The sequence below is a fragment of the Brachyhypopomus gauderio genome, unplaced genomic scaffold, assembly GCF_052324685.1.
Source record: "Brachyhypopomus gauderio isolate BG-103 unplaced genomic scaffold, BGAUD_0.2 sc119, whole genome shotgun sequence".
NCBI lineage: Eukaryota > Metazoa > Chordata > Actinopteri > Gymnotiformes > Hypopomidae > Brachyhypopomus > Brachyhypopomus gauderio.
Window position 1 is genome coordinate 39,838 of NW_027506940.1, and position 22,955 is coordinate 62,792.

At 43.2% G+C, this 22,955-nt stretch overlaps 35 non-coding genes across 35 annotated transcripts; all 35 read right to left on the reverse strand.

The window, feature by feature from the left end:
• Positions 1–217: 217 nt before the first annotated feature.
• On the reverse strand, positions 218–290 carry trnav-uac (transfer RNA valine (anticodon UAC)). Its single transcript has one exon. It is a non-coding gene; the product is annotated as a tRNA-Val (tRNA).
• Positions 291–727: 437 nt separating this feature from the next.
• trnav-cac (transfer RNA valine (anticodon CAC)) lies at positions 728–800 on the reverse strand. Its single transcript has one exon. It is a non-coding gene; the product is annotated as a tRNA-Val (tRNA).
• Positions 801–1,239: 439 nt separating this feature from the next.
• On the reverse strand, positions 1,240–1,312 carry trnav-uac (transfer RNA valine (anticodon UAC)). The gene has a single exon. It is a non-coding gene; the product is annotated as a tRNA-Val (tRNA).
• Positions 1,313–2,265: 953 nt separating this feature from the next.
• Positions 2,266–2,338, reverse strand: trnav-cac (transfer RNA valine (anticodon CAC)). Its single transcript has one exon. It is a non-coding gene; the product is annotated as a tRNA-Val (tRNA).
• A 439-nt stretch (positions 2,339–2,777) lies between these two features.
• On the reverse strand, positions 2,778–2,850 carry trnav-uac (transfer RNA valine (anticodon UAC)). Its single transcript has one exon. It is a non-coding gene; the product is annotated as a tRNA-Val (tRNA).
• A 437-nt stretch (positions 2,851–3,287) lies between these two features.
• On the reverse strand, positions 3,288–3,360 carry trnav-cac (transfer RNA valine (anticodon CAC)). The gene has a single exon. It is a non-coding gene; the product is annotated as a tRNA-Val (tRNA).
• A 439-nt stretch (positions 3,361–3,799) lies between these two features.
• trnav-uac (transfer RNA valine (anticodon UAC)) lies at positions 3,800–3,872 on the reverse strand. The gene has a single exon. It is a non-coding gene; the product is annotated as a tRNA-Val (tRNA).
• A 437-nt stretch (positions 3,873–4,309) lies between these two features.
• Positions 4,310–4,382, reverse strand: trnav-cac (transfer RNA valine (anticodon CAC)). The gene has a single exon. It is a non-coding gene; the product is annotated as a tRNA-Val (tRNA).
• A 437-nt stretch (positions 4,383–4,819) lies between these two features.
• Positions 4,820–4,892, reverse strand: trnav-cac (transfer RNA valine (anticodon CAC)). Its single transcript has one exon. It is a non-coding gene; the product is annotated as a tRNA-Val (tRNA).
• A 949-nt stretch (positions 4,893–5,841) lies between these two features.
• On the reverse strand, positions 5,842–5,914 carry trnav-uac (transfer RNA valine (anticodon UAC)). Its single transcript has one exon. It is a non-coding gene; the product is annotated as a tRNA-Val (tRNA).
• A 439-nt stretch (positions 5,915–6,353) lies between these two features.
• On the reverse strand, positions 6,354–6,426 carry trnav-uac (transfer RNA valine (anticodon UAC)). Its single transcript has one exon. It is a non-coding gene; the product is annotated as a tRNA-Val (tRNA).
• Positions 6,427–6,863: 437 nt separating this feature from the next.
• Positions 6,864–6,936, reverse strand: trnav-cac (transfer RNA valine (anticodon CAC)). The gene has a single exon. It is a non-coding gene; the product is annotated as a tRNA-Val (tRNA).
• A 439-nt stretch (positions 6,937–7,375) lies between these two features.
• Positions 7,376–7,448, reverse strand: trnav-uac (transfer RNA valine (anticodon UAC)). Its single transcript has one exon. It is a non-coding gene; the product is annotated as a tRNA-Val (tRNA).
• Positions 7,449–7,885: 437 nt separating this feature from the next.
• On the reverse strand, positions 7,886–7,958 carry trnav-cac (transfer RNA valine (anticodon CAC)). The gene has a single exon. It is a non-coding gene; the product is annotated as a tRNA-Val (tRNA).
• A 947-nt stretch (positions 7,959–8,905) lies between these two features.
• trnav-uac (transfer RNA valine (anticodon UAC)) lies at positions 8,906–8,978 on the reverse strand. Its single transcript has one exon. It is a non-coding gene; the product is annotated as a tRNA-Val (tRNA).
• A 439-nt stretch (positions 8,979–9,417) lies between these two features.
• Positions 9,418–9,490, reverse strand: trnav-uac (transfer RNA valine (anticodon UAC)). The gene has a single exon. It is a non-coding gene; the product is annotated as a tRNA-Val (tRNA).
• Positions 9,491–9,929: 439 nt separating this feature from the next.
• On the reverse strand, positions 9,930–10,002 carry trnav-uac (transfer RNA valine (anticodon UAC)). The gene has a single exon. It is a non-coding gene; the product is annotated as a tRNA-Val (tRNA).
• A 437-nt stretch (positions 10,003–10,439) lies between these two features.
• On the reverse strand, positions 10,440–10,512 carry trnav-cac (transfer RNA valine (anticodon CAC)). The gene has a single exon. It is a non-coding gene; the product is annotated as a tRNA-Val (tRNA).
• A 437-nt stretch (positions 10,513–10,949) lies between these two features.
• trnav-cac (transfer RNA valine (anticodon CAC)) lies at positions 10,950–11,022 on the reverse strand. Its single transcript has one exon. It is a non-coding gene; the product is annotated as a tRNA-Val (tRNA).
• Positions 11,023–11,971: 949 nt separating this feature from the next.
• On the reverse strand, positions 11,972–12,044 carry trnav-uac (transfer RNA valine (anticodon UAC)). The gene has a single exon. It is a non-coding gene; the product is annotated as a tRNA-Val (tRNA).
• A 439-nt stretch (positions 12,045–12,483) lies between these two features.
• trnav-uac (transfer RNA valine (anticodon UAC)) lies at positions 12,484–12,556 on the reverse strand. Its single transcript has one exon. It is a non-coding gene; the product is annotated as a tRNA-Val (tRNA).
• A 437-nt stretch (positions 12,557–12,993) lies between these two features.
• Positions 12,994–13,066, reverse strand: trnav-cac (transfer RNA valine (anticodon CAC)). The gene has a single exon. It is a non-coding gene; the product is annotated as a tRNA-Val (tRNA).
• Positions 13,067–14,013: 947 nt separating this feature from the next.
• Positions 14,014–14,086, reverse strand: trnav-uac (transfer RNA valine (anticodon UAC)). The gene has a single exon. It is a non-coding gene; the product is annotated as a tRNA-Val (tRNA).
• A 439-nt stretch (positions 14,087–14,525) lies between these two features.
• On the reverse strand, positions 14,526–14,598 carry trnav-uac (transfer RNA valine (anticodon UAC)). Its single transcript has one exon. It is a non-coding gene; the product is annotated as a tRNA-Val (tRNA).
• Positions 14,599–15,035: 437 nt separating this feature from the next.
• Positions 15,036–15,108, reverse strand: trnav-cac (transfer RNA valine (anticodon CAC)). Its single transcript has one exon. It is a non-coding gene; the product is annotated as a tRNA-Val (tRNA).
• Positions 15,109–15,547: 439 nt separating this feature from the next.
• trnav-uac (transfer RNA valine (anticodon UAC)) lies at positions 15,548–15,620 on the reverse strand. Its single transcript has one exon. It is a non-coding gene; the product is annotated as a tRNA-Val (tRNA).
• A 947-nt stretch (positions 15,621–16,567) lies between these two features.
• Positions 16,568–16,640, reverse strand: trnav-cac (transfer RNA valine (anticodon CAC)). The gene has a single exon. It is a non-coding gene; the product is annotated as a tRNA-Val (tRNA).
• A 949-nt stretch (positions 16,641–17,589) lies between these two features.
• trnav-uac (transfer RNA valine (anticodon UAC)) lies at positions 17,590–17,662 on the reverse strand. The gene has a single exon. It is a non-coding gene; the product is annotated as a tRNA-Val (tRNA).
• Positions 17,663–18,099: 437 nt separating this feature from the next.
• On the reverse strand, positions 18,100–18,172 carry trnav-cac (transfer RNA valine (anticodon CAC)). Its single transcript has one exon. It is a non-coding gene; the product is annotated as a tRNA-Val (tRNA).
• A 437-nt stretch (positions 18,173–18,609) lies between these two features.
• trnav-cac (transfer RNA valine (anticodon CAC)) lies at positions 18,610–18,682 on the reverse strand. Its single transcript has one exon. It is a non-coding gene; the product is annotated as a tRNA-Val (tRNA).
• A 949-nt stretch (positions 18,683–19,631) lies between these two features.
• trnav-uac (transfer RNA valine (anticodon UAC)) lies at positions 19,632–19,704 on the reverse strand. The gene has a single exon. It is a non-coding gene; the product is annotated as a tRNA-Val (tRNA).
• A 948-nt stretch (positions 19,705–20,652) lies between these two features.
• On the reverse strand, positions 20,653–20,725 carry trnav-uac (transfer RNA valine (anticodon UAC)). The gene has a single exon. It is a non-coding gene; the product is annotated as a tRNA-Val (tRNA).
• A 947-nt stretch (positions 20,726–21,672) lies between these two features.
• trnav-cac (transfer RNA valine (anticodon CAC)) lies at positions 21,673–21,745 on the reverse strand. The gene has a single exon. It is a non-coding gene; the product is annotated as a tRNA-Val (tRNA).
• A 439-nt stretch (positions 21,746–22,184) lies between these two features.
• Positions 22,185–22,257, reverse strand: trnav-uac (transfer RNA valine (anticodon UAC)). The gene has a single exon. It is a non-coding gene; the product is annotated as a tRNA-Val (tRNA).
• Positions 22,258–22,694: 437 nt separating this feature from the next.
• Positions 22,695–22,767, reverse strand: trnav-cac (transfer RNA valine (anticodon CAC)). Its single transcript has one exon. It is a non-coding gene; the product is annotated as a tRNA-Val (tRNA).
• Positions 22,768–22,955: the final 188 nt, after the last annotated feature.

Consider the following 22,955-nt stretch of genomic DNA (forward strand, 5'->3'; position numbering starts at 1 on the left):
AAAGCACTAGGTACGTTTCCACTGAGTTTCATTTTGATTGAACCGGCTGCATTAGTACTGCTATCAAGGTACATGGCGATTTAGAACATTCCTGTATCGATCACATGAGACTGACAGCTCACTTTGAGGTTCTAAAGGGAAGAGCTCCCCGATAGCCTTTACACTGGCAACAAACCACTAAACAGCAGTGGTGTGTTTGTCATTCTATCAAGAAGCATGTTTCTGCCTGGTATCAAACCAGGGACCTTTCGCGTGTAAGGCGAACGTGATGACCACTACACTACAGAAACCTTGCTTGTCTGAATGGGCACATCTCTCGTGGGCGTTTCCTCATACAATCAGAGCATGGAAGTCATCATGTCAACAATGGCTAAGCAGTAGGTCTACTCTGCTTTAAGACAAAACATTCACATCCAAACACCAAATGTTGACATCATTCGATCCCTTTATAACACAAACGTCTACAAATCAACCGAGTAGCATGAGTTTTCTACGTTGGGAGACAACATGACAAAGCACTAGGTACGTTTCCACTGAGTTTCATTTTGATTGAACTGGCTGCATTAGTACTGCTATCAAGGTACATGGCGATTTAGAACATTCCTGTATCGATCACATGAGACTGACAGCTCACTTTGAGGATCTAAAGGCAAGCGCTCCCCGATAGCCTTTACACTGGCAACAAATCACTAAACAGCAGTGGTGTTTGTCATTCTATCAAGAAACATGTTTCTGCCTGGTATCGAACCAGGGACCTTTCGCGTGTGAGGCGAACATGATGACCACTACACTACAGAAACCTTGCTTGTCTGAATGGGCACATCTCTCGTGGGCGTTTCCTCATACAAACACAGCATGGAAGTCATCATGTCAACAATGGCTAAGCAGTAGGTCTACTCTGCTTTAAGACAAAACATTCACATCCAAACACCAAATGTTGACATAATTCGATCCCATTATAACACAAACGTCTACAAATCAACCGAGTAGCATGAGTTTTCTACGTTGGGAGACAACATGACAAAGCACTAGGTACGTTTCCACTGAGTTTAATTTTGATTGAACCGGCTGCATTAGTACTGCTATCAAGGTACATGGCGATTTAGAACATTCCTGTATCGATCACATGAGACTGACAGCTCACTTTGAGGTTCTAAAGGGAAGAGCTCCCCGATAGCCTTTACACTGGCAACAAACCACTAAACAGCAGTGGTGTGTTTGTCATTCTATCAAGAAGCATGTTTCTGCCTGGTATCAAACCAGGGACCTTTCGCGTGTAAGGCGAACGTGATGACCACTACACTACAGAAACCTTGCTTGTCTGAATGGGCACATCTCTCGTGGGCGTTTCCTCATACAATCAGAGCATGGAAGTCATCATGTCAACAATGGCTAAGCAGTAGGTCTACTCTGCTTTAAGACAAAACATTCACATCCAAACACCAAATGTTGACATCATTCGATCCCTTTATAACACAAACGTCTACAAATCAACCGAGTAGCATGAGTTTTCTACGTTGGGAGACAACATGACAAAGCACTAGGTACGTTTCCACTGAGTTTCATTTTGATTGAACTTGCTGCATTAGTACTGCTATCAAGGTACATGGCGATTTAGAACATTCCTGTATCGATCACATGAGACTGACAGCTCACTTTGAGGATCTAAAGGCAAGCACTCCCCGATAGCCTTTACACTGGCAACAAATCACTAAACAGCAGTGGTGTTTGTCATTCTATCAAGAAACATGTTTCTGCCTGGTATCGAACCAGGCAGAAACATGTTTCGCGTGTGAGGCAAACGTGATGACCACTACACTACAGAAACCTTGCTTGTCTGAATGGGCACATCTCTCGTGGGCGTTTCCTCATTCTGTCAGAGCATGGAAGTCATCATGTCAACAATGCCTAAGCAGTAGGTCTACTCTGCTTTAAGACAAAACATTCACATCCAAACACCAAATGTTGACATAATTCGATCCCATTATAACACAAACGTCTACAAATCAACCGAGTAGCATGAGTTTTCTACGTTGGGAGACAACATGACAAAGCACTAGGTACGTTTCCACTGAGTTTCATTTTGATTGAACTGGCTGCATTAGTACTGCTATCAAGGTACATGGCGATTTAGAACATTCCTGTATTGATCACATGAGACTGACAGCTCACTTTGAGGATCTAAAGGCAAGCGCTCCCCGATAGCCTTTACACTGGCAACAAATCACTAAACAGCAGTGGTGTTTGTCATTCTATCAAGAAGCATGTTTCTGCCTGGTATCAAACCAGGGACCTTTCGCGTGTGAGGCGAACGTGATGACCACTACACTACAGAAACCTTGCTTGTCTGAATGGGCACATCTCTCGTGGGCGTTTCCTCATACAATCAGAGCATGGAAGTCATCATGTCAACAATGGCTAAGCAGTAGGTCTACTCTGCTTTAAGACACAACATTCACATCCAAACACCAAATGTTGACATCATTCAATCCCATTATAACACAAACGTCTACAAATCAACCGAGTAGCATGAGTTTTCTATGTTGGGAGACAACATGACAAAGCACTAGGTATGTTTCCACTGAGTTTCATTTTGATTGAACTGGCTGCATTAGTACTGCTATCAAGGTACATGGCGATTTAGAACATTCCTGTATCGATCACATGAGACTGACAGCTCACTTTGAGGTTCTAAAGGGAAGAGCTCCCCGATAGCCTTTACACTGGCAACAAACCACTAAACAGCAGTGGTGTGTTTGTCATTCTATCAAGAAGCATGTTTCTGCCTGGTATCAAACCAGGGACCTTTCGCGTGTAAGGCGAACGTGATGACCACTACACTACAGAAACCTTGCTTGTCTGAATGGGCACATCTCTCGTGGGCGTTTCCTCATACAATCAGAGCATGGAAGTCATCATGTCAACAATGGCTAAGCAGTAGGTCTACTCTGCTTTAAGACAAAACATTCACATCCAAACACCAAATGTTGACATAATTCGATCCCATTATAACACAAACGTCTACAAATCAACCGAGTAGCATGAGTTTTCTACGTTGGGAGACAACATGACAAAGCACTAGGTACGTTTCCACTGAGTTTCATTTTGATTGAACTGGCTGCATTAGTACTGCTATCAAGGTACATGGCGATTTAGAACATTCCTGTATTGATCACATGAGACTGACAGCTCACTTTGAGGATCTAAAGGCAAGCGCTCCCCGATAGCCTTTACACTGGCAACAAATCACTAAACAGCAGTGGTGTTTGTCATTCTATCAAGAAGCATGTTTCTGCCTGGTATCAAACCAGGGACCTTTCGCGTGTGAGGCGAACGTGATGACCACTACACTACAGAAACCTTGCTTGTCTGAATGGGCACATCTCTCGTGGGCGTTTCCTCATACAATCAGAGCATGGAAGTCATCATGTCAACAATGGCTAAGCAGTAGGTCTACTCTGCTTTAAGACACAACATTCACATCCAAACACCAAATGTTGACATCATTCAATCCCATTATAACACAAACGTCTACAAATCAACCGAGTAGCATGAGTTTTCTATGTTGGGAGACAACATGACAAAGCACTAGGTATGTTTCCACTGAGTTTCATTTTGATTGAACTGGCTGCATTAGTACTGCTATCAAGGTACATGGCGATTTAGAACATTCCTGTATCGATCACATGAGACTGACAGCTCACTTTGAGGTTCTAAAGGGAAGAGCTCCCCGATAGCCTTTACACTGGCAACAAACCACTAAACAGCAGTGGTGTGTTTGTCATTCTATCAAGAAGCATGTTTCTGCCTGGTATCAAACCAGGGACCTTTCGCGTGTAAGGCGAACGTGATGACCACTACACTACAGAAACCTTGCTTGTCTGAATGGGCACATCTCTCGTGGGCGTTTCCTCATACAATCAGAGCATGGAAGTCATCATGTCAACAATGGCTAAGCAGTAGGTCTACTCTGCTTTAAGACAAAACATTCACATCCAAACACCAAATGTTGACATCATTCGATCCCTTTATAACACAAACGTCTACAAATCAACCGAGTAGCATGAGTTTTCTACGTTGGGAGACAACATGACAAAGCACTAGGTACGTTTCCACTGAGTTTCATTTTGATTGAACTGGCTGCATTAGTACTGCTATCAAGGTACATGGCGATTTAGAACATTCCTGTATCGATCACATGAGACTGACAGCTCACTTTGAGGATCTAAAGGCAAGCGCTCCCCGATAGCCTTTACACTGGCAACAAATCACTAAACAGCAGTGGTGTTTGTCATTCTATCAAGAAACATGTTTCTGCCTGGTATCGAACCAGGGACCTTTCGCGTGTGAGGCGAACGTGATGACCACTACACTACAGAAACCTTGCTTGTCTGAATGGGCACATCTCTCGTGGGCGTTTCCTCATTCTGTCAGAGCATGGAAGTCATCATGTCAACAATGCCTAAGCAGTAGGTCTACTCTGCTTTAAGACAAAACATTCACATCCAAACACCAAATGTTGACATAATTCGATCCCATTATAACACAAACGTCTACAAATCAACCGAGTAGCATGAGTTTTCTACGTTGGGAGACAACATGACAAAGCACTAGGTACGTTTCCACTGAGTTTCATTTTGATTGAACTGGCTGCATTAGTACTGCTATCAAGGTACATGGCGATTTAGAACATTCCTGTATTGATCACATGAGACTGACAGCTCACTTTGAGGATCTAAAGGCAAGCGCTCCCCGATAGCCTTTACACTGGCAACAAATCACTAAACAGCAGTGGTGTTTGTCATTCTATCAAGAAGCATGTTTCTGCCTGGTATCAAACCAGGGACCTTTCGCGTGTGAGGCGAACGTGATGACCACTACACTACAGAAACCTTGCTTGTCTGAATGGGCACATCTCTCGTGGGCGTTTCCTCATACAATCAGAGCATGGAAGTCATCATGTCAACAATGGCTAAGCAGTAGGTCTACTCTGCTTTAAGACACAACATTCACATCCAAACACCAAATGTTGACATCATTCAATCCCATTATAACACAAACGTCTACAAATCAACCGAGTAGCATGAGTTTTCTATGTTGGGAGACAACATGACAAAGCACTAGGTACGTTTCCACTGAGTTTCATTTTGATTGAACTGGCTGCATTAGTACTGCTATCAAGGTACATGGCGATTTAGAACATTCCTGTATCGATCACATGAGACTGACAGCTCACTTTGAGGATCTAAAGGGAAGAGCTCCCTGATAGCCTTTACACTGGCAAAAAACCACTAAACAGCAGTGGTGTTTGTCATTCTATCAAGAAGCATGTTTCTGCCTGGTATCAAACCAGGGACCTTTCGCGTGTGAGGCGAACATGATGACCACTACACTACAGAAACCTTGCTTGTCTGAATGGGCACATCTCTCGTGGGCGTTTCCTCATACAATCAGAGCATGGAAGTCATCATGTCAACAATGGCTAAGCAGTAGGTCTACTCTGCTTAAAGACAAAACATTCACATCCAAACACCAAATGTTGACATCATTCGATACCTTTATAACACAAACGTCTACAAATCAACCGAGTAGCATGAGTTTTCTATGTTGAGAGACAACATGACAAAGCACTAGGTAAGTTTCCACTGAGTTTCATTTTGATTGAACCGGCTGCATTAGTACTGCTATCAAGGTACATGGCGATTTAGAACATTCCTGTACCGATCACATGAGACTGACAGCTCACTTTGAGGATCTAAAGGCAAGCGCTCCCCGATATCCTTTACACTGGCAACAAACCACTAAACAGCAGTGGTGTGTATGTCATTCTATCAAGAAGCATGTTTCTGCCTGGTATCGAACCAGGGACCTTTCGCGTGTAAGGCGAACATGATGACCACTACACTACAGAAACCTTGCTTGTCTGAATGGGCACATCTCTCGTGAGCATTTCCTCATACAATCACAGCATGGAAGTCATCATGTCAACAATGGCTAAGCAGTAGGTCTACTCTGCTTTAAGACAAAACATTCACATCCAAACACCAAATGTTGACATCATTCGATACCTTTATAACACAAACGTCTACAAATCAACCGAGTAGCATGAGTTTTCTACGTTGGGAGACAACATGACAAAGCACTAGGTAAGTTTCCACTGAGTGTAATTTTGATTGAACCGGCTGCATTAGTACTGCTATCAAGGTACATGGCGATTTAGAACATTCCTGTATCGATCACATGAGACTGACAGCTCACTTTGAGGATCTAAAGGGAAGAGCTCCCCGATAGCCTTTACACTGGCAACAAACCACTAAACAGCAGTGGTGTGTTTGTCATTCTATCAAGAAGCATGTTTCTGCCTGGTATCGAATCAGGGACCTTTCGCGTGTAAGGCGAACGTGATGACCACTACACTACAGAAACCTTGCTTGTCTGAATGGGCACATCTCTCGTGGGCGTTTCCTCATACAATCAGAGCATGGAAGTCATCATGTCAACAATGGCTAAGCAGTAGGTCTACTCTGCTTTAAGACACAACATTCACATCCAAACACCAAATGTTGACATCATTCAATCCCTTTATAACACAAACGTCTACAAATCAACCGAGTAGCATGAGTTTTCTATGTTGGGAGACAACATGACAAAGCACTAGGTACGTTTCCACTGAGTTTCATTTTGATTGAACTGGCTGCATTAGTACTGCTATCAAGGTACATGGCGATTTAGAACATTCCTGTATCGATCACATGAGACTGACAGCTCACTTTGAGGATCTAAAGGCAAGCGCTCCCCGATAGCCTTTACACTGGCAACAAATCACTAAACAGCAGTGGTGTTTGTCATTCTATCAAGAAACATGTTTCTGCCTGGTATCGAACCAGGGACCTTTCGCGTGTGAGGCGAACATGATGACCACTACACTACAGAAACCTTGCTTGTCTGAATGGGCACATCTCTCGTGGGCGTTTCCTCATTCTATCAGAGCATGGAAGTCATCATGTCAACAATGCCTAAGCAGTAGGTCTACTCTGCTTTAAGACAAAACATTCACATCCAAACACCAAATGTTGACATAATTCGATCCCATTATAACACAAACGTCTACAAATCAACCGAGTAGCATGAGTTTTCTACGTTGGGAGACAACATGACAAAGCACTAGGTACGTTTCCACTGAGTTTCATTTTGATTGAACCGGCTGCATTAGTACTGCTATCAAGGTACATGGCGATTTAGAACATTCCTGTATCGATCACATGAGACTGACAGCTCACTTTGAGGTTCTAAAGGGAAGAGCTCCCCGTTAGCCTTTACACTGGCAACAAACCACTAAACAGCAGTGGTGTGTTTGTCATTCTATCAAGAAGCATGTTTCTGCCTGGTATCAAACCAGGGACCTTTCGCGTGTAAGGCGAACGTGATGACCACTACACTACAGAAACCTTGCTTGTCTGAATGGGCACATCTCTCGTGGGCGTTTCCTCATACAATCAGAGCATGGAAGTCATCATGTCAACAATGACTAAGCAGTAGGTCTACTCTGCTTTAAGACAAAACATTCACATCCAAACACCAAATGTTGACATCATTCGATCCCTTTATAACACAAACGTCTACAAATCAACCGAGTAGCATGAGTTTTCTACGTTGGGAGACAACATGACAAAGCACTAGGTACGTTTCCACTGAGTTTCATTTTGATTGAACTGGCTGCATTAGTACTGCTATCAAGGTACATGGCGATTTAGAACATTCCTGTATCGATCACATGAGACTGACAGCTCACTTTGAGGATCTAAAGGCAAGCGCTCCCCGATAGCCTTTACACTGGCAACAAATCACTAAACAGCAGTGGTGTTTGTCATTCTATCAAGATACATGTTTCTGCCTGGTATCGAACCAGGGACCTTTCGCGTGTGAGGCGAACGTGATGACCACTACACTACAGAAACCTTGCTTGTCTGAATGGGCACATCTCTCGTGGGCGTTTCCTCATTCTGTCAGAGCATGGAAGTCATCATGTCAACAATGCCTAAGCAGTAGGTCTACTCTGCTTTAAGACAAAACATTCACATCCAAACACCAAATGTTGACATAATTCGATCCCATTATAACACAAACGTCTACAAATCAACCGAGTAGCATGAGTTTTCTACGTTGGGAGACAACATGACAAAGCACTAGGTACGTTTCCACTGAGTTTCATTTTGATTGAACTGGCTGCATTAGTACTGCTATCAAGGTACATGGCGATTTAGAACATTCCTGTATTGATCACATGAGACTGACAGCTCACTTTGAGGATCTAAAGGCAAGCGCTCCCCGATAGCCTTTACACTGGCAACAAACCACTAAACAGCAGTGGTGTTTGTCATTCTATCAAGAAGCATGTTTCTGCCTGGTATCAAACCAGGGACCTTTCTCGTGTGAGGCGAACGTGATGACCACTACACTACAGAAACCTTGCTTGTCTGAATGGGCACATCTCTCGTGGGCGTTTCCTCATACAATCAGAGCATGGAAGTCATCATGTCAACAATGGCTAAGCAGTAGGTCTACTCTGCTTTAAGACACAACATTCACATCCAAACACCAAATGTTGACATCATTCAATCCCATTATAACACAAACGTCTACAAATCAACCGAGTAGCATGAGTTTTCTATGTTGGGAGACAACATGACAAAGCACTAGGTACGTTTCCACTGAGTTTCATTTTGATTGAACTGGCTGCATTAGTACTGCTATCAAGGTACATGGCGATTTAGAACATTCCTGTATCGATCACATGAGACTGACAGCTCACTTTGAGGATCTAAAGGGAAGAGCTCCCTGATAGCCTTTACACTGGCAAAAAACCACTAAACAGCAGTGGTGTTTGTCATTCTATCAAGAAGCATGTTTCTGCCTGGTATCGAACCAGGGACCTTTCGCGTGTAAGGCGAACATGATGACCACTACACTACAGAAACCTTGCTTGTCTGAATGGGCACATCTCTCGTGAGCATTTCCTCATACAATCACAGCATGGAAGTCATCATGTCAACAATGGCTAAGCAGTAGGTCTACTCTGCTTTAAGACAAAACATTCACATCCAAACACCAAATGTTGACATCATTCGATACCTTTATAACACAAACGTCTACAAATCAACCGAGTAGCATGAGTTTTCTACGTTGGGAGACAACATGACAAAGCACTAGGTAAGTTTCCACTGAGTGTAATTTTGATTGAACCGGCTGCATTAGTACTGCTATCAAGGTACATGGCGATTTAGAACATTCCTGTATCGATCACATGAGACTGACAGCTCACTTTGAGGATCTAAAGGGAAGAGCTCCCCGATAGCCTTTACACTGGCAACAAACCACTAAACAGCAGTGGTGTGTTTGTCATTCTATCAAGAAGCATGTTTCTGCCTGGTATCGAATCAGGGACCTTTCGCGTGTAAGGCGAACGTGATGACCACTACACTACAGAAACCTTGCTTGTCTGAATGGGCACATCTCTCGTGGGCGTTTCCTCATACAATCAGAGCATGGAAGTCATCATGTCAACAATGGCTAAGCAGTAGGTCTACTCTGCTTTAAGACACAACATTCACATCCAAACACCAAATGTTGACATCATTCAATCCCTTTATAACACAAACGTCTACAAATCAACCGAGTAGCATGAGTTTTCTATGTTGGGAGACAACATGACAAAGCACTAGGTACGTTTCCACTGAGTTTCATTTTGATTGAACCGGCTGCATTAGTACTGCTATCAAGGTACATGGCGATTTAGAACATTCCTGTATCGATCACATGAGACTGACAGCTCACTTTGAGGTTCTAAAGGGAAGAGCTCCCCGATAGCCTTTACACTGGCAACAAACCACTAAACAGCAGTGGTGTGTTTGTCATTCTATCAAGAAGCATGTTTCTGCCTGGTATCAAACCAGGGACCTTTCGCGTGTAAGGCGAACGTGATGACCACTACACTACAGAAACCTTGCTTGTCTGAATGGGCACATCTCTCGTGGGCGTTTCCTCATACAATCAGAGCATGGAAGTCATCATGTCAACAATGACTAAGCAGTAGGTCTACTCTGCTTTAAGACAAAACATTCACATCCAAACACCAAATGTTGACATCATTCGATCCCTTTATAACACAAACGTCTACAAATCAACCGAGTAGCATGAGTTTTCTACGTTGGGAGACAACATGACAAAGCACTAGGTACGTTTCCACTGAGTTTCATTTTGATTGAACTGGCTGCATTAGTACTGCTATCAAGGTACATGGCGATTTAGAACATTCCTGTATCGATCACATGAGACTGACAGCTCACTTTGAGGATCTAAAGGCAAGCGCTCCCCGATAGCCTTTACACTGGCAACAAATCACTAAACAGCAGTGGTGTTTGTCATTCTATCAAGAAACATGTTTCTGCCTGGTATCGAACCAGGGACCTTTCGCGTGTGAGGCGAACGTGATGACCACTACACTACAGAAACCTTGCTTGTCTGAATGGGCACATCTCTCGTGGGCGTTTCCTCATTCTGTCAGAGCATGGAAGTCATCATGTCAACAATGCCTAAGCAGTAGGTCTACTCTGCTTTAAGACAAAACATTCACATCCAAACACCAAATGTTGACATAATTCGATCCCATTATAACACAAACGTCTACAAATCAACCGAGTAGCATGAGTTTTCTACGTTGGGAGACAACATGACAAAGCACTAGGTACGTTTCCACTGAGTTTCATTTTGATTGAACTGGCTGCATTAGTACTGCTATCAAGGTACATGGCGATTTAGAACATTCCTGTATTGATCACATGAGACTGACAGCTCACTTTGAGGATCTAAAGGCAAGCGCTCCCCGATAGCCTTTACACTGGCAACAAATCACTAAACAGCAGTGGTGTTTGTCATTCTATCAAGAAGCATGTTTCTGCCTGGTATCAAACCAGGGACCTTTCGCGTGTGAGGCGAACGTGATGACCACTACACTACAGAAACCTTGCTTGTCTGAATGGGCACATCTCTCGTGGGCGTTTCCTCATACAATCAGAGCATGGAAGTCATCATGTCAACAATGGCTAAGCAGTAGGTCTACTCTGCTTTAAGACACAACATTCACATCCAAACACCAAATGTTGACATCATTCAATCCCATTATAACACAAACGTCTACAAATCAACCGAGTAGCATGAGTTTTCTATGTTGGGAGACAACATGACAAAGCACTAGGTACGTTTCCACTGAGTTTCATTTTGATTGAACTGGCTGCATTAGTACTGCTATCAAGGTACATGGCGATTTAGAACATTCCTGTATCGATCACATGAGACTGACAGCTCACTTTGAGGATCTAAAGGGAAGAGCTCCCTGATAGCCTTTACACTGGCAAAAAACCACTAAACAGCAGTGGTGTTTGTCATTCTATCAAGAAGCATGTTTCTGCCTGGTATCAAACCAGGGACCTTTCGCGTGTGAGGCGAACATGATGACCACTACACTACAGAAACCTTGCTTGTCTGAATGGGCACATCTCTCGTGGGCGTTTCCTCATACAATCAGAGCATGGAAGTCATCATGTCAACAATGGCTAAGCAGTAGGTCTACTCTGCTTAAAGACAAAACATTCACATCCAAACACCAAATGTTGACATCATTCGATACCTTTATAACACAAACGTCTACAAATCAACCGAGTAGCATGAGTTTTCTATGTTGAGAGACAACATGACAAAGCACTAGGTAAGTTTCCACTGAGTTTCATTTTGATTGAACCGGCTGCATTAGTACTGCTATCAAGGTACATGGCGATTTAGAACATTCCTGTACCGATCACATGAGACTGACAGCTCACTTTGAGGATCTAAAGGCAAGCGCTCCCCGATATCCTTTACACTGGCAACAAACCACTAAACAGCAGTGGTGTGTATGTCATTCTATCAAGAAGCATGTTTCTGCCTGGTATCGAACCAGGGACCTTTCGCGTGTAAGGCGAACATGATGACCACTACACTACAGAAACCTTGCTTGTCTGAATGGGCACATCTCTCGTGAGCATTTCCTCATACAATCACAGCATGGAAGTCATCATGTCAACAATGGCTAAGCAGTAGGTCTACTCTGCTTTAAGACAAAACATTCACATCCAAACACCAAATGTTGACATCATTCGATACCTTTATAACACAAACGTCTACAAATCAACCGAGTAGCATGAGTTTTCTACGTTGGGAGACAACATGACAAAGCACTAGGTAAGTTTCCACTGAGTGTAATTTTGATTGAACCGGCTGCATTAGTACTGCTATCAAGGTACATGGCGATTTAGAACATTCCTGTATCGATCACATGAGACTGACAGCTCACTTTGAGGATCTAAAGGGAAGAGCTCCCCGATAGCCTTTACACTGGCAACAAACCACTAAACAGCAGTGGTGTGTTTGTCATTCTATCAAGAAGCATGTTTCTGCCTGGTATCAAACCAGGGACCTTTCGCGTGTAAGGCGAACGTGATGACCACTACACTACAGAAACCTTGCTTGTCTGAATGGGCACATCTCTCGTGGGCGTTTCCTCATACAATCAGAGCATGGAAGTCATCATGTCAACAATGACTAAGCAGTAGGTCTACTCTGCTTTAAGACAAAACATTCACATCCAAACACCAAATGTTGACATCATTCGATCCCTTTATAACACAAACGTCTACAAATCAACCGAGTAGCATGAGTTTTCTACGTTGGGAGACAACATGACAAAGCACTAGGTACGTTTCCACTGAGTTTCATTTTGATTGAACTGGCTGCATTAGTACTGCTATCAAGGTACATGGCGATTTAGAACATTCCTGTATCGATCACATGAGACTGACAGCTCACTTTGAGGATCTAAAGGCAAGCGCTCCCCGATAGCCTTTACACTGGCAACAAATCACTAAACAGCAGTGGTGTTTGTCATTCTATCAAGAAACATGTTTCTGCCTGGTATCGAACCAGGGACCTTTCGCGTGTGAGGCGAACGTGATGACCACTACACTACAGAAACCTTGCTTGTCTGAATGGGCACATCTCTCGTGGGCGTTTCCTCATTCTGTCAGAGCATGGAAGTCATCATGTCAACAATGCCTAAGCAGTAGGTCTACTCTGCTTTAAGACAAAACATTCACATCCAAACACCAAATGTTGACATAATTCGATCCCATTATAACACAAACGTCTACAAATCAACCGAGAAGCATGAGTTTTCTACGTTGGGAGACAACATGACAAAGCACTAGGTACGTTTCCACTGAGTTTCATTTTGATTGAACTGGCTGCATTAGTACTGCTATCAAGGTACATGGCGATTTAGAACATTCCTGTATTGATCACATGAGACTGACAGCTCACTTTGAGGATCTAAAGGCAAGCGCTCCCCGATAGCCTTTACACTGGCAACAAATCACTAAACAGCAGTGGTGTTTGTCATTCTATCAAGAAGCATGTTTCTGCCTGGTATCAAACCAGGGACCTTTCTCGTGTGAGGCGAACGTGATGACCACTACACTACAGAAACCTTGCTTGTCTGAATGGGCACATCTCTCGTGGGCGTTTCCTCATACAATCAGAGCATGGAAGTCATCATGTCAACAATGGCTAAGCAGTAGGTCTACTCTGCTTTAAGACACAACATTCACATCCAAACACCAAATGTTGACATCATTCAATCCCATTATAACACAAACGTCTACAAATCAACCGAGTAGCATGAGTTTTCTATGTTGGGAGACAACATGACAAAGCACTAGGTACGTTTCCACTGAGTTTCATTTTGATTGAACTGGCTGCATTAGTACTGCTATCAAGGTACATGGCGATTTAGAACATTCCTGTATCGATCACATGAGACTGACAGCTCACTTTGAGGATCTAAAGGGAAGAGCTCCCTGATAGCCTTTACACTGGCAAAAAACCACTAAACAGCAGTGGTGTTTGTCATTCTATCAAGAAGCATGTTTCTGCCTGGTATCGAACCAGGGACCTTTCGCGTGTAAGGCGAACATGATGACCACTACACTACAGAAACCTTGCTTGTCTGAATGGGCACATCTCTCGTGAGCATTTCCTCATACAATCACAGCATGGAAGTCATCATGTCAACAATGGCTAAGCAGTAGGTCTACTCTGCTTTAAGACAAAACATTCACATCCAAACACCAAATGTTGACATCATTCGATACCTTTATAACACAAACGTCTACAAATCAACCGAGTAGCATGAGTTTTCTACGTTGGGAGACAACATGACAAAGCACTAGGTAAGTTTCCACTGAGTGTAATTTTGATTGAACCGGCTGCATTAGTACTGCTATCAAGGTACATGGCGATTTAGAACATTCCTGTATCGATCACATGAGACTGACAGCTCACTTTGAGGATCTAAAGGGAAGAGCTCCCCGATAGCCTTTACACTGGCAACAAACCACTAAACAGCAGTGGTGTGTTTGTCATTCTATCAAGAAGCATGTTTCTGCCTGGTATCGAATCAGGGACCTTTCGCGTGTAAGGCGAACGTGATGACCACTACACTACAGAAACCTTGCTTGTCTGAATGGGCACATCTCTCGTGGGCGTTTCCTCATACAATCAGAGCATGGAAGTCATCATGTCAACAATGGCTAAGCAGTAGGTCTACTCTGCTTTAAGACACAACATTCACATCCAAACACCAAATGTTGACATCATTCAATCCCTTTATAACACAAACGTCTACAAATCAACCGAGTAGCATGAGTTTTCTATGTTGGGAGACAACATGACAAAGCACTAGGTACGTTTCCACTGAGTTTCATTTTGATTGAACTGGCTGCATTAGTACTGCTATCAAGGTACATGGCGATTTAGAACATTCCTGTATCGATCACATGAGACTGACAGCTCACTTTGAGAATCTAAAGGCAAGCGCTCCCCGATAGCCTTTACACTGGCAACAAATCACTAAACAGCAGTGGTGTTTGTCATTCTATCAAGAAACATGTTTCTGCCTGGTATCGAACCAGGGACCTTTCGCGTGTGAGGCGAACATGATGACCACTACACTACAGAAACCTTGCTTGTCTGAATGGGCACATCTCTCGTGGGCGTTTCCTCATTCTATCAGAGCATGGAAGTCATCATGTCAACAATGCCTAAGCAGTAGGTCTACTCTGCTTTAAGACAAAACATTCACATCCAAACACCAAATGTTGACATAATTCGATCCCATTATAACACAAACGTCTACAAATCAACCGAGTAGCATGAGTTTTCTACGTTGGGAGACAACATGACAAAGCACTAGGTACGTTTCCACTGAGTTTCATTTTGATTGAACCGGCTGCATTAGTACTGCTATCAAGGTACATGGCGATTTAGAACATTCCTGTATCGATCACATGAGACTGACAGCTCACTTTGAGGTTCTAAAGGGAAGAGCTCCCCGATAGCCTTTACACTGGCAACAAACCACTAAACAGCAGTGGTGTGTTTGTCATTCTATCAAGAAGCATGTTTCTGCCTGGTATCAAACCAGGGACCTTTCGCGTGTAAGGCGAACGTGATGACCACTACACTACAGAAACCTTGCTTGTCTGAATGGTCACATCTCTCGTGGGCGTTTCCTCATACAATCAGAGCATGGAAGTCATCATGTCAACAATGGCTAAGCAGTAGGTCTACTCTGCTTTAAGACAAAACATTCACATCCAAATACCAAATGTTGACATCATTCGATCCCTTTATAACACAAACGTCTACAAATCAACCGAGTAGCATGAGTTTTCTACGTTGGGAGACAACATGACAAAGCACTAGGTACGTTTCCACTGAGTTTCATTTTGATTGAACTGGCTGCATTAGTACTGCTATCAAGGTACATGGCGATTTAGAACATTCCTGTATCGATCACATGAGACTGACAGCTCACTTTGAGGATCTAAAGGCAAGCGCTCCCCGATAGCCTTTACACTGGCAACAAATCACTAAACAGCAGTGGTGTTTGTCATTCTATCAAGAAACATGTTTCTGCCTGGTATCGAACCAGGGACCTTTCACGTGTGAGGCTAACGTGATGACCACTACACTACAGAAACCTTTCTTGTCTGAATGGGCACATCTCTCGTGGGCGTTTCCTCATTCTGTCAGAGCATGGAAGTCATCATGTCAACAATGCCTAAGCAGTAGGTCTACTCTGCTTTAAGACAAAACATTCACATCCAAACACCAAATGTTGACATAATTCGATCCCATTATAACACAAACGTCTACAAATCAACCGAGTAGCATGAGTTTTCTACGTTGGGAGACAACATGACAAAGCACTAGGTACGTTTCCACTGAGTTTCATTTTGATTGAACTGGCTGCATTAGTACTGCTATCAAGGTACATGGCGATTTAGAACATTCCTGTATTGATCACATGAGACTGACAGCTCACTTTGAGGATCTAAAGGCAAGCGCTCCCCGATAGCCTTTACACTGGCAACAAATCACTAAACAGCAGTGGTGTTTGTCATTCTATCAAGAAGCATGTTTCTGCCTGGTATCAAACCAGGGACCTTTCGCGTGTGAGGCGAACGTGATGACCACTACACTACAGAAACCTTGCTTGTCTGAATGGGCACATCTCTCGTGGGCGTTTCCTCATACAATCAGAGCATGGAAGTCATCATGTCAACAATGGCTAAGCAGTAGGTCTACTCTGCTTTAAGACACAACATTCACATCCAAACACCAAATGTTGACATCATTCAATCCCATTATAACACAAACGTCTACAAATCAACCGAGTAGCATGAGTTTTCTATGTTGGGAGACAACATGACAAAGCACTAGGTACGTTTCCACTGAGTTTCATTTTGATTGAACTGGCTGCATTAGTACTGCTATCAAGGTACATGGCGATTTAGAACATTCCTGTATCGATCACATGAGACTGACAGCTCACTTTGAGGATCTAAAGGGAAGAGCTCCCTGATAGCCTTTACACTGGCAAAAAACCACTAAACAGCAGTGGTGTTTGTCATTCTATCAAGAAGCATGTTTCTGCCTGGTATCAAACCAGGGACCTTTCGCGTGTGAGGCGAACATGATGACCACTACACTACAGAAACCTTGCTTGTCTGAATGGGCACATCTCTCGTGGGCGTTTCCTCATACAATCAGAGCATGGAAGTCATCATGTCAACAATGGCTAAGCAGTAGGTCTACTCTGCTTTAAGACAAAACATTCACATCCAAACACCAAATGTTGACATCATTCCATACCATTATAACACAAACGTCTACAAATCAACCGAGTAGCATGAGTTTTCTATGTTGGGAGACAACATGACAAAGCACTAGGTAAGTTTCCACTGAGTTTCAATTTGATTGAACCGGCTGCATTAGTACTGCTATCAAGGTACATGGCGATTTAGAACATTCCTGTATCGATCACATGAGACTGACAGCTCACTTTGAGGTTCTAAAGGGAAGAGCTCCCCGATAGCCTTTACACTGGCTACAAACCACTAAACAGCAGTGGTGTGTTTGTCATTCTATCAAGAAGCATGTTTCTGCCTGGTATCGAACCAGGGACCTTTCGCGTGTAAGGCGAACGTGATGACCACTACACTACAGAAACCTTGCTTGTCTGAATGGGCACATCTCTCGTGGGCGTTTCCTCATACAATCAGAGCATGGAAGTCATCATGTCAACAATGGCTAAGCAGTAGGTCTACTCTGCTTTAAGACAAAACATTCACATCCAAACACCAAATGTTGACATAATTCGATCCCTTTATAACACAAACGTCTACAAATCAACCGAGTAGCATGAGTTTTCTACGTTGGGAGACAACATGACAAAGCACTAGGTACGTTTCCACTGAGTTTCATTTTGATTGAACTGGCTGCATTAGTACTGCTATCAAGGTACATGGCGATTTAGAACATTCCTGTATCGATCACATGAGACTGACAGCTCACTTTGAGGATCTAAAGGCAAGCGCTCCCCGATAGCCTTTACACTGGCAACAAATCACTAAACAGCAGTGGTGTTTGTCATTCTATCAAGAAACATGTTTCTGCCTGGTATCGAACCAGGGACCTTTCGCGTGTGAGGCGAACGTGATGACCACTACACTACAGAAACCTTGCTTGTCTGAATGGGCACATCTCTCGTGGGCGTTTCCTCATTCTGTCAGAGCATGGAAGTCATCATGTCAACAATGCCTAAGCAGTAGGTCTACTCTGCTTTAAGACAAAACATTCACATCCAAACACCAAATGTTGACATAATTCGATCCCATTATAACACAAACGTCTACAAATCAACCGAGTAGCATGAGTTTTCTACGTTGGGAGACAACATGACAAAGCACTAGGTACGTTTCCACTGAGTTTCATTTTGATTGAACTGGCTGCATTAGTACTGCTATCAAGGTACATGGCGATTTAGAACATTCCTGTATTGATCACATGAGACTGACAGCTCACTTTGAGGATCTAAAGGCAAGCGCTCCCCGATAGCCTTTACACTGGCAACAAATCACTAAACAGCAGTGGTGTTTGTCATTCTATCAAGAAGCATGTTTCTGCCTGGTATCAAACCAGGGACCTTTCGCGTGTGAGGCGAACGTGATGACCACTACACTACAGAAACCTTGCTTGTCTGAATGGGCACATCTCTCGTGGGCGTTTCCTCATACAATCAGAGCATGGAAGTCATCATGTCAACAATGGCTAAGCAGTAGGTCTACTCTGCTTTAAGACACAACATTCACATCCAAACACCAAATGTTGACATCATTCAATCCCATTATAACACAAACGTCTACAAATCAACCGAGTAGCATGAGTTTTCTATGTTGGGAGACAACATGACAAAGCACTAGGTACGTTTCCACTGAGTTTCATTTTGATTGAACTGGCTGCATTAGTACTGCTATCAAGGTACATGGCGATTTAGAACATTCCTGTATCGATCACATGAGACTGACAGCTCACTTTGAGGATCTAAAGGGAAGAGCTCCCTGATAGCCTTTACACTGGCAAAAAACCACTAAACAGCAGTGGTGTTTGTCATTCTATCAAGAAGCATGTTTCTGCCTGGTATCAAACCAGGGACCTTTCGCGTGTGAGGCGAACATGATGACCACTACACTACAGAAACCTTGCTTGTCTGAATGGGCACATCTCTCGTGGACGTTTCCTCATACAATCAGAGCATGGAAGTCATCATGTCAACAATGGCTAAGCAGTAGGTCTACTCTGCTTTAAGACAAAACATTCACATCCAAACACCAAATGTTGACATCATTCCATACCATTATAACACAAACGTCTACAAATCAACCGAGTAGCATGAGTTTTCTATGTTGGGAGACAACATGACAAAGCACTAGGTAAGTTTCCACTGAGTTTCAATTTGATTGAACCGGCTGCATTAGTACTGCTATCAAGGTACATGGCGATTTAGAACATTCCTGTATCGATCACATGAGACTGACAGCTCACTTTGAGGTTCTAAAGGGAAGAGCTCCCCGATAGCCTTTACACTGGCTACAAACCACTAAACAGCAGTGGTGTGTTTGTCATTCTATCAAGAAGCATGTTTCTGCCTGGTATCGAACCAGGGACCTTTCGCGTGTAAGGCGAACGTGATGACCACTACACTACAGAAACCTTGCTTGTCTGAATGGGCACATCTCTCGTGGGCGTTTCCTCATACAATCAGAGCATGGAAGTCATCATGTCAACAATGGCTAAGCAGTAGGTCTACTCTGCTTTAAGACAAAACATTCACATCCAAACACCAAATGTTGACATAATTCGATCCCTTTATAACACAAACGTCTACAAATCAACCGAGTAGCATGAGTTTTCTACGTTGGGAGACAACATGACAAAGCACTAGGTACGTTTCCACTGAGTTTCATTTTGATTGAACTGGCTGCATTAGTACTGCTATCAAGGTACATGGCGATTTAGAACATTCCTGTATCGATCACATGAGACTGACAGCTCACTTTGAGGATCTAAAGGCAAGCGCTCCCCGATAGCCTTTACACTGGCAACAAATCACTAAACAGCAGTGGTGTTTGTCATTCTATCAAGAAACATGTTTCTGCCTGGTATCGAACTAGGGACCTTTCGCGTGTGAGGCGAATGTGATGACCACTACACTACAGAAACCTTGCTTGTCTGAATGGGCACATCTCTCGTGGGCGTTTCCTCATACAATCAGAGCATGGAAGTCATCATGTCAACAATGGCTAAGCAGTAGGTCTACTCTGCTTTAAGACAAAACATTCACATCCAAACACCAAATGTTGACATCATTCCATACCATTATAACACAAACGTCTACAAATCAACCGAGTAGCATGAGTTTTCTATGTTGGGAGACAACATGACAAAGCACTAGGTAAGTTTCCACTGAGTTTCATTTTGATTGAACCGGCTGCATTAGTACTGCTATCAAGGTACATGGCGATTTAGAACATTCCTGTATCGATCACATGAGACTGACAGCTCACTTTGAGGTTCTAAAGGGAAGAGCTCCCCGATAGCCTTTACACTGGCAAAAACCATTAAACAGCAGTGGTGTGTTTGTCATTCTATCAAGAAGCATGTTTCTGCCTGGTATCAAACCAGGGACCTTTCGCGTGTAAGGCGAACGTGATGACCACAACACTACAGAAACCTTGCTTGTCTGAATGGGCACATCTCTCGTGGGCGTTTCCTCATACAATCAGAGCATGGAAGTCATCATGTCAACAATGGCTAAGCAGTAGGTCTACTCTGCTTTAAGACAAAACATTCACATCCAAACACCAAATGTTGACATCATTCGATCCCTTTATAACACAAACGTCTACAAATCAACCGAGTAGCATGAGTTTTCTATGTTGGGAGACAACATGACAAAGCACTAGGTAAGTTTCCACTGAGTTTAATTTTGATTGAACTGGCTGCATTAGTACTGCTATCAAGGTACATGGCGATTTAGAACATTCCTGTATCGATCACATGAGACTGACAGCTCACTTTGAGGTTCTAAAGGGAAGAGCTCCCCGATAGCCTTTACACTGGCAACAAATCACTAAACAGCAGTGGTGTTTGTCATTCTATCAAGAAACATGTTTCTGCCTGGTATCGAACTAGGGACCTTTCGCGTGTGAGGCGAATGTGATGACCACTACACTACAGAAACCTTGCTTGCCTGAATGGGCACATCTCTCGTGGGCGTTTCCTCATACAATCAGAGCATGGAAGTCATCATGTCAACAATGGCTAAGCAGTAGGTCTACTCTGCTTTAAGACACAACATTCACATCCAAACACCAAATGTTGACATCATTCAATCCCTTTATAACACAAACGTCTACAAATCAACCGAGTAGCATGAGTTTTCTATGTTGGGAGACAACATGACAAAGCACTAGGTACGTTTCCACTGAGTTTCATTTTGATTGAACTGGCTGCATTAGTACTGCTATCAAGGTACATGGCGATTTAGAACATTCCTGTATCGATCACATGAGACTGACAGCTCACTTTGAGGATCTAAAGGGAAGAGCTCCCTGATAGCCTTTACACTGGCAAAAAACCACTAAACAGCAGTGGTGTTTGTCATTCTATCAAGAAGCATGTTTCTGCCTGGTATCAAACCAGGGACCTTTCGCGTGTGAGGCGAACGTGATGACCACTACACTACAGAAACCTTGCTTGTCTGAATGGGCACATCTCTCGTGGGCGTTTCCTCATACAATCAGAGCATGGAAGTCATCATGTCAACAATGGCTAAGCAGTAGGTCTACTCTGCTTTAAGACAAAACATTCACATCCAAACTCCAAATGTTGACATCATTCGATACCATTATAACACAAACGTCTACAAATCAACCGAGTAGCATGAGTTTTCTATGTTGGGAGACAACATGACAAAGCACTAGGTAAGTTTCCACTGAGTTTCATTTTGATTGAACCGGCTGCATTAGTACTGCTATCAAGGTACATGGCGATTTAGAACATTCCTGTATCGATCACATGAGACTGACAGCTCACTTTGAGGTTCTAAAGGGAAGAGCTCCCCGATAGCCTTTACACTGGCAACAAACCACTAAACAGCAGTGGTGTGTTTGTCATTCTATCAAGAAGCATGTTTCTGCCTGGTATCGAACCAGGGACCTTTCGCGTGTAAGGCGAATGTGATGACCACTACACTACAGAAACCTTGCTTGCCTGAATGGGCACATCTCTCGTGGGCGTTTCCTCATACAATCAGAGCATGGAAGTCATCATGTCAACAATGGCTAAGCAGTAGGTCTACTCTGCTTTAAGACACAACATTCACATCCAAACACCAAATGTTGACATCATTCAATCCCTTTATAACACAAACGTCTACAAATCAACCGAGTAGCATGAGTTTTCTATGTTGGGAGACAACATGACAAAGCACTAGGTACGTTTCCACTGAGTTTCATTTTGATTGAACTGGCTGCATTAGTACTGCTATCAAGGTACATGGCGATTTAGAACATTCCTGTATCGATCACATGAGACTGACAGCTCACTTTGAGGATCTAAAGGGAAGAGCTCCCTGATAGCCTTTACACTGGCAAAAAACCACTAAACAGCAGTGGTGTTTGTCATTCTATCAAGAAGCATGTTTCTGCCTGGTATCAAACCAGGGACCTTTCGCGTGTGAGGCGAACGTGATGACCACTACACTACAGAAACCTTGCTTGTCTGAATGGGCACATCTCTCGTGGGCGTTTCCTCATACAATCAGAGCATGGAAGTCATCATGTCAACAATGGCTAAGCAGTAGGTCTACTCTGCTTTAAGACAAAACATTCACATCCAAACTCCAAATGTTGACATCATTCGATACCATTATAACACAAACGTCTACAAATCAACCGAGT